Here is a 7,698-nt window from a genome sequence, read left to right on the forward strand (position 1 = left end):
GTCCAGGGAAATGCCAGAGACTGGTTCACATGCCTATGTGTACCAAGTAATGAAATGAGCTAGTATCTTAGTTACCACTAACTAAGTGATGGTTTAACACCTTAGAAATATCTTGTCTCACACTTCTGAATCTAGAAATCTGAAACTGAGATTTCACCAGAGTTGGTTCTGCTTTGGGATCTCTGTAGGGAAAAAACCACACCCTTCGCTGGCTACAAGCAACTCCTTGGCATTTCCACAACCTCTCTTGTGTGGAAGTCCGAACCCACAGTGCCTCAGAATGCCACCTGTTTGCATTCTGGATCACTGCAGATATAATTACTTAAATTCAGATTGCATCATACCAGGGCAGGGTGGAGCTGTAAGCCAGTATGACTGGAATCCTTACGTAAAGAGATATCTGGACATCAACACACACACACACACACACACACACACACAGAGAGAGAGAGAGAGAGAGAGAGAGAGAGAGAGAGAGAGAGAGAGAGAGAGAGAGAGAGAGAGAGAAAAACAACAGTAGCTAAGTTATGGGCTTGGAACAGAACCTCTCTCACAGAGTCAGGAGGAATCAGTAACACCTTGATCTTGAATTTGTGGCTTCCAGAATTGTGCAGTAGCAATTTTCTGTTGTCTCACCAGCCTTCGTTACCACAGAAGCTACAACAAATGAATACGCTTGGCTCATAGATGTGTCACGGTTCAGCGTGTCTTCCCGAAACTTTCTCAGCAGTGTCGGCATTTGGGACCCACCCTATGCACAGGATGAGCTCATCTCAGAGTCCTTAAGCTCATCATGTCTGCAAATGGGACCAGTGTCCTCAGATTCTGGGCACCGAAACTTGCTTTGGGAGGCCATTGACTGGCTTACTACATACAAAGTGTGCATTCCGTGATGTAATCTTTGTTCCAAGAGTCACAGGAGAGAAATGGGAGTGTCATATTCTCTCTGATGTTACAGCATATGTCGTATGCATATTCAGATTGGAGGTGCTATTTTAGTTTGATCCTTACCACTCAAACAGTCCCCACTGATGCTCTCATAGCACTTATTCCAATGCGCTCTCTCTTCTACATCTTCCCTGTGTTCCCCTAAGATCTTTTACACCCTTTCCTATCTCCAACGACTATTGGGATTCTTCTGGACACTGAATATAACAGAGTCTTTGTTTCTTTTCCTTTAAAATGGGCATTATAACAATTCCCTCAGATGTTTCTGGAGAATACTAAATGAGAAATTGCACCCAGGTCAATGTCATTTATGAATTAATAGACTGGACTATGTTATTTTACCTCAGGACCAATTTTCCCTAGTCATGTGATCTCCAAATTTTATAGCACATCAAGAGTTCTGGGGTTCACAGAAATGTAAAACAGAGGTCCTTAAATCTGAATACCAACAAATGTACCAGAGCTTTGGATGATTTCAGGACTCACTGGCTGCTCATCTAGTGGTCCTGTGTTCAGTTTCCAGAATCACAACCATCCGTAATTCCAGATCCAGGGAACCCAGTGACACTTCCTGGCCTCTGGAGGCATTGTACTCAGGTGTGCATACATATATGTTAAAAAAAAAACTTGGGTTTTGTTGTTGTTTTTAATCACTGCTTTGGAGCTCATAGGATGATATACAGATTCATTGGATAAGAAGACAAGAGCTGCCGGGGATGTGGCTCAGTTGGGAGTGGGTTTGCTTAGCATGGGTGAAACCTTGAGTTTGATCCCTAGCACCTCATGAAATTGGGCACGGTAGTGCACACTTGTAATCCCAACACTCTCTGTGAAGTAAAGGCAGGAGGATCAGTAACTCAAGGTCTTCAGATACACTGAGAGTCTGAGGCCAACCTGGCTATAAAAGACCTGTCTCAGAGGAGAGAGAGAGAGAGACAGATAGAGAGAGAGACAGGAGACAGAGACAGAGAGTCAGAGACAGACAGAGACAGAGACAGAGAGACAGAGGAGGAAAGAGAGAGAAGAGAAAGAGAGAGATGGAGAGGGAGAGAGAGTGGGGGAGAAAGAGAGAGAGAGGAGAGAGGGAGAAAAAGAGAAAGAAAGGAAACAATTTTCTTTCCTAACAAATAAAAAAGCAGGACATGAATGCTCCCAGGTATGGTGGAGGCTTACTGTAGATAAAAGAGAGAACATAGCCAGAGGCAGAGACATCTGAGTCCAGAGTGAACATGATCCTGAGCCAGGCCATGTGAGAAGAGCATGGAGGGGAGAGCCAGGAGACCAAGGAAGGCAAAGGATAGGCAAAAAGGGCCAGACAACCAAAATGGCAGGACTGTATAGGGAAGGTGAGCCCTGCTTCTGGACTGGAGAAGTCTAGGGTAGAGGGGAAGGGTATGTCAACCACACACTCTAACAAGTAGTTACTTAGGGATGCTAGAAGAACCTAGAGGTCAGGTCCACTTTGATAGGCACCTCAGTTAGCCACTTTTCTGGAGTTTGATACTAACATCCTGGCCTCTTTGTTAACAATAAAAGATATGAAGTGATGTGATCTTTCCTATGATTCCTTCCTGTTGACACTGCAGCATCTTTTTTGGGGACCCAAGAAAGCTGCAATGCTGGCCAAGACCAGGAAGAAAGAGAAAGGAGAGTGCTGGCTGTTTTACTTGCTGTCCACGCTCTGTGGAACCATCTGGGGCTAGGGAAATGAAGGCCATCTTGGAGCAGTCTGTGAGGCTGGACCACCTGGGGCTAGCAGCTTTGGAGCTGTCTTGGATATAGACAGCCTTTTTGGAAATTCCATCAGAAGCTCAGTGTGGAGCTGTTTGCAGTCCGTCAGTTGATTGGGAATCTGCTGGGACAGATATAGAGACAGAAGGTAAATCTGACATTTGAATTTCAGAAATAATCAAACAGTAGACAAATTAGAAGAGAAAAAAAGTCACCTTTGTTCCAGGAATACACAAGGAGGTATCCTCAGAATGAAAAGTGAATATTCTATAAGATTTATAAGATTTAGAATTGTTTATACCTTTCTTTATAGAAAACAGAAGTGAGGACTGAGGATCATTTAGAGGAAGAGAAAATGACTTTTACAGAACATGAGTATCCCTGAAGAGTAGACAGTGTTCATGAAAAACACTTACCTGATCTTCAGGATGGCGCTCATCCCTCAGTGTACAGTTTAATTTTCCTGGTTAATGCAATAACAGAGGGGGGCTGTGGGTAATTGCATTCCTTTCTTGTACAGCATGTCTTTAGGAAGACAAGGGAAGATGGGATAAAAACCCTACCTACTCTTGCTGCTACGCTATTGTCACTCTGCTATCCAAAGTGGCGGTTCTGCCTTATCTTTCAAATCTCAACAGTAGAGAGGAAACCATGACACCACTCTATCCCTTTTTCTGTCTCACTGTGAATGTCAGTGTTGTGGGTAACTAAAGCATTTGCCACAAAAGTGGCCTCTAGGCCCTAGCATCTGTCATATGGGCCCTCCCATGCACCCCTTTAAGTATCTATTGTCTATGCTGCAGAATCTGCAGAAACATTCCAAGTTTCCCAACTGAGCAATCTCCTCTAGTAGCCCTGAGAAGAAGGATGGTCTCCTTACCCTTCACTCCAGAAGTGAGAAATATCAGTCCAGGAACTAAGGCTGTCCACATACAGTGGCTGGGTCTTGTGGTCTAAAGTGCATAAGGAAAAGAATTAGGATATTAGGAATTAGGGTAGCTGGCCCAAGGCAACCAGTCTTGGGAATCAAGTGTGAACACAGGCTCTTTAAAATTTCCACATGGCTGACTCTTCTGATAAGAGCTGATACAGCTAAGGAAGAAACAATCTTGTCTCTGCTCCTAGCCTAGCACATTCATCACCACCCCCACCCCCACCCCCAGTGACTACTGCTGGTTCACTGGCTGTAGCTCCAATCTGCATTGTCTCCACTATCTTCTAGCTAGCGATGCTAATTGGGAAGATTGTCAACTTTTTTGGGGGGGTGGTGTTGTGATGGTGCCAACTTGTCAGAATATGATTACTTAGGAGATAAATTTCTACCACTCCTGTGAGAGATTCTTTAGATTAGGTTAGCCTCTGGCTATGCCTGTAGAGGTTACCTTGGTTAGGTCACCTGAGGTGGGAAGGACTTCCCATTGTGACTGGCACCATTCCAACTAGGGCTGTGATCCCAGACAACAAACTGAGTTGAACAGCATTCAAGGCCCTCTGCCTCCCTACTATATTACAATGTTGCCTCAAGTTCCTGCTACCATGTCATGACAGAGGGTACTTGGCAACTATGAGCCGAGATTAAAAACTCTTCCTTTATTCAATTGCTTTTCAGAGTATTTCATCAAAACAATAGAAAATAGCTAATACAGGCCTAGCAAGTGGAGATAGGTCACTAGGGCAAGATTTTGCAGGTAATTCACAGCCCCTGCTCCCCCTCACCCCATGCCATGATACAATCCGACTCTACCACTTGGTTCCCATGAACTCAGTTGCTCTGACATGCTTTTCGCACTGTGACAGACGGAAACCTTTGAAAAACATGGGCCAACGTAAATCTTGCCTCCTTTGAGTTTGCTTCTGTCTGGTGAAAGACCCCCAGAGTGGGGAGACCCTCACTCAAGTCGATGCCCCAATAATTCAAGAGAGACCATTCTTGACACAAGCACACGAGGTTTATTCAGGGAACCAGTACACTGGGGCCGAGCTCGTAACCCTCGCAGGGGCAGAGGAGTTCGACCTCCAGTAGCTGCAGTTGGGGTTTTTTAAAAAAGAAAAACCATAAAGAATGGGGGAGTTAGGCAAACATAAAGGATGGGGAAGTTAGGTAAACATCATAAAGGATGAGGAAGTTAAATGATAGCTCATGTCTTAACGGGAAGGTTATAGGTTATCTCAAGCAAGCATTCTTTGGGCTTTGTACAGTTAAACATTGATCAGGAATGTGGTGAGCTATTTCCTGGATCAGGGAGTGTCATCTTTTAAGTTTATCTTGAGGTCACCAGTTTCTCAGGAGAGGGCAGAAGGACAAGTTACTCTGGGATGGGCTAGTTTCTAGGGGTCTAAAAATGTTGAGTTGGAGTCTCTCACTGGTATGGTGGCGACAGCTTGGCACAAGCAATCTCCACAAATGGATAACATCACTTCATCACCTCTGTGTTGGGCAGACTCTTGCTTGCTTATGGGTTATGCCATGAAGGACGACTTAAATTTTTTCGGACTAGTGATGGCTCACACCTTTAATCCCAGCCCAGCACTAGGGAGATAGAGGCAGCTGGATCTCTGTGAGTTAGAAGCCAGCCTGGTCTACAGTGCTAGTTCTAGGAAAGCTAAGACTGTTACACAGAGAAACTCTGTCTTGAAAAACAACAACAAAGAATCTCATTTTATAGATGATGAAAGAGAGGTTCTGGGGAATGAGTCTTTCCAATGGCATGCAAGCGTTATAATATAACCAGGGGTTGTGTCCCTCTAAAAGCCACCGTGGAAATCCTAAGCAATAAGGTGATGGTGCATTGGGAGGAGGAGTACTCAAGATGGGCAGTAGGTCTAATTTCATTTCTATTGTTCTGACAAAAATCTACTTTCAGGGGAAAAAGGGTATATTTGGGTTAAAAATTCAGGCCACAGGCTATCATCAAGGGAATTCACGGCAAGAACTTGAAAGCAAGCATGCTACCTTAACCACACAACATTACTTACAAGTAAGAAGCTCACTTTACCACCAAAGAAGTGTGACAGGAGCCATGGAGGATGATGCTTGCTGGAAGGTTCATGCTCAGCTAACTTACTTATACAACCCAGCATCATATGCCTAGGGAATGATACCTCCCACAGTGGGATCCCTGGGGCCAATGTGGTGAAAGGAAAGAGTTAACTATCACAAACTGTCCCCTGACCTTCAGCTGTGTACCCTAGCACGTGTGTACAAATCCCCAGTATATATGTAAAATTTTACAAAGAATAAAAATAATTTTAAGAAATGTGAACCAGGGTTTCTTTTCTTTCCAGTGTCAAGGCCAGAAGTCCAGACCCTAACCTTCCTCCCACAAACATGGAGGTCCAAGTTCCAGTCCTCCTCCCTCAGCCTCAGAGATCCAGATCCCAGCCCTCCTCCCTCAGACCCAGGGATCCTACCTCACCTCCCTCACACTCAAGTGTCCATGTCCCAGCCTCCTCCCTCAGATCATGGGTCCAGGCCTTGTCTCTTCTTCCCACACACAGAGGTGTACAGGCCCCTGTCTCCTACCATAGAAAGACACCTCCTAATTCAGAACACCTATTTGGTCAGCCAGCTCAACTTAGCCCACAACCTTGCTGCATCTTTCTGGATGGGATACTACTATTCTTGGGCCTTCAGTCTTCTCTATGGAAACCAAGATCCCTCCTGTTTTGCTTGTCTGGGCAGAGACAGAGAGCGCTAATGAAACTCTCAGTCCTCGTCCTCTTTCTTTTCCTTGCTTTTTGTTTTTCCTCCAGTGGGAAAAGGATGGACGTGGTGAAAATCCCTGGAGAATGTCTAGGCCTCTGTCTGGGACAGCTACCTTCCAGAGGCACAGAGCCAAACTCCCTCCACTGAGTGGTTTCTTAGGAGTCTTTCTTGAAGATATAGGTGTGTCCGGGAATGTTGAGTGTGGGGGAGGAATGGCTCAGGGAGGCCCTATTAGGATCCAAGTCCTCCCAGTTCCTGGAAGTCAGGAGCAGACCGCTTGAATGTCTGGGATCTGTGCCCATCCTGGGGACTCCTTGCCTCAGGTCCTACTTCCTCAGCTGGGATTAACACATCCTGCCCAACTAAGTGGTGTTCATAGAGCTGTGGGGTGTGGGCATCCCAGCAGCTGGGCCCCATTCCTCCTCTGGTCACTACCCCTACCCCGCTTCCTTCCTCTCTGCTGTCATCCCTCCTCCCCCATCCTTGTCTCTCCCTGCTCTTCTGCCTCCCTGGGAAATCCCAGTATGTGAGGAATTGACTCTGCTATGGGAGTACAGCCCAGCAGAGGTAGTGCAGCAGAAAAGAAAGACAAGAGAGTCGAGGAGAACTAAAATAGGGAGGTGGATCTGTTAAGAGAAGCTTTTTCTTTGAGAGGAGCCTTCCTGCCCGCCTGGTTCCAGATCCACATCAGTCCCAAATAAACACACAGGAGGCTGTATTCATTATGAAGCTGTTGGCCTTGCTTGTCTCTTACTGGCTAGCTCTGCTTTAAGTAATTACCCCATAATTGTTAATCTAAGTATGTCTCTTACCGGAGAATAGTTCCGGGCTTCCTACCCATGAGGTTACATCTCGAACTCTCTTGTGTTTCTCCTTCCCAGAATCCTCCTGGACTCCTAGCCCCACCTATCTAGATTCCTATAGGCTCAACAGTACTTTATTGACAAATAACAGGCAAATAACAGGACTTCTCCAACAGGTGGGGAGTGGGGAGAATGAAGAGAAAGAGCGACAGACAGACAGAGAATGAGACTATATGCATGAGAATAAAGACAGAGACAGATCAATAGACAAACACACAGAATAAAGTCAGGGAGGGCAGGCATTCGGGCAACCCATGCATCCTTTATTTCCTTCGTCTAGCACTTGTAGGCCACAGGAAGTGGCAACGTGGAGGGTAAAGCCAGCTACAGTGTGAGTTCAAGGCCAGTCTGGGCTGCATAGGGAGACGATGTCAGATGGGAGGCAGTGGTGGGTAGAGAGAAAAAAGGAAGGGAAGAGAGAGATAGGGAAAGAAGGACTGAAGGAGGGAG

At 45.7% G+C, this 7,698-nt stretch overlaps 1 long non-coding RNA gene across 1 annotated transcript in view; it reads right to left on the reverse strand.

Annotated features, from left to right (window-relative positions):
- Positions 1-1,993: 1,993 nt before the first annotated feature.
- LOC121135352 overlaps positions 1,994-7,698 on the reverse strand; it is an 8,315-nt gene continuing 2,610 nt past the window's right edge. Inside the window, exons 2-4 of the long non-coding RNA XR_005872494.1 lie at positions 3,560-3,632; positions 3,096-3,142; positions 1,994-2,800 (exon numbers count right to left, since the gene is read on the reverse strand). This is a non-coding gene — a long non-coding RNA (uncharacterized LOC121135352). The remainder of the gene's footprint in view (positions 2,801-3,095; positions 3,143-3,559; positions 3,633-7,698) is intronic.

Source organism: Mesocricetus auratus, unplaced genomic scaffold, assembly GCF_017639785.1.
Source record: "Mesocricetus auratus isolate SY011 unplaced genomic scaffold, BCM_Maur_2.0 Super-Scaffold_100037, whole genome shotgun sequence".
In the NCBI taxonomy this organism is placed as follows: domain Eukaryota; kingdom Metazoa; phylum Chordata; class Mammalia; order Rodentia; family Cricetidae; genus Mesocricetus; species Mesocricetus auratus.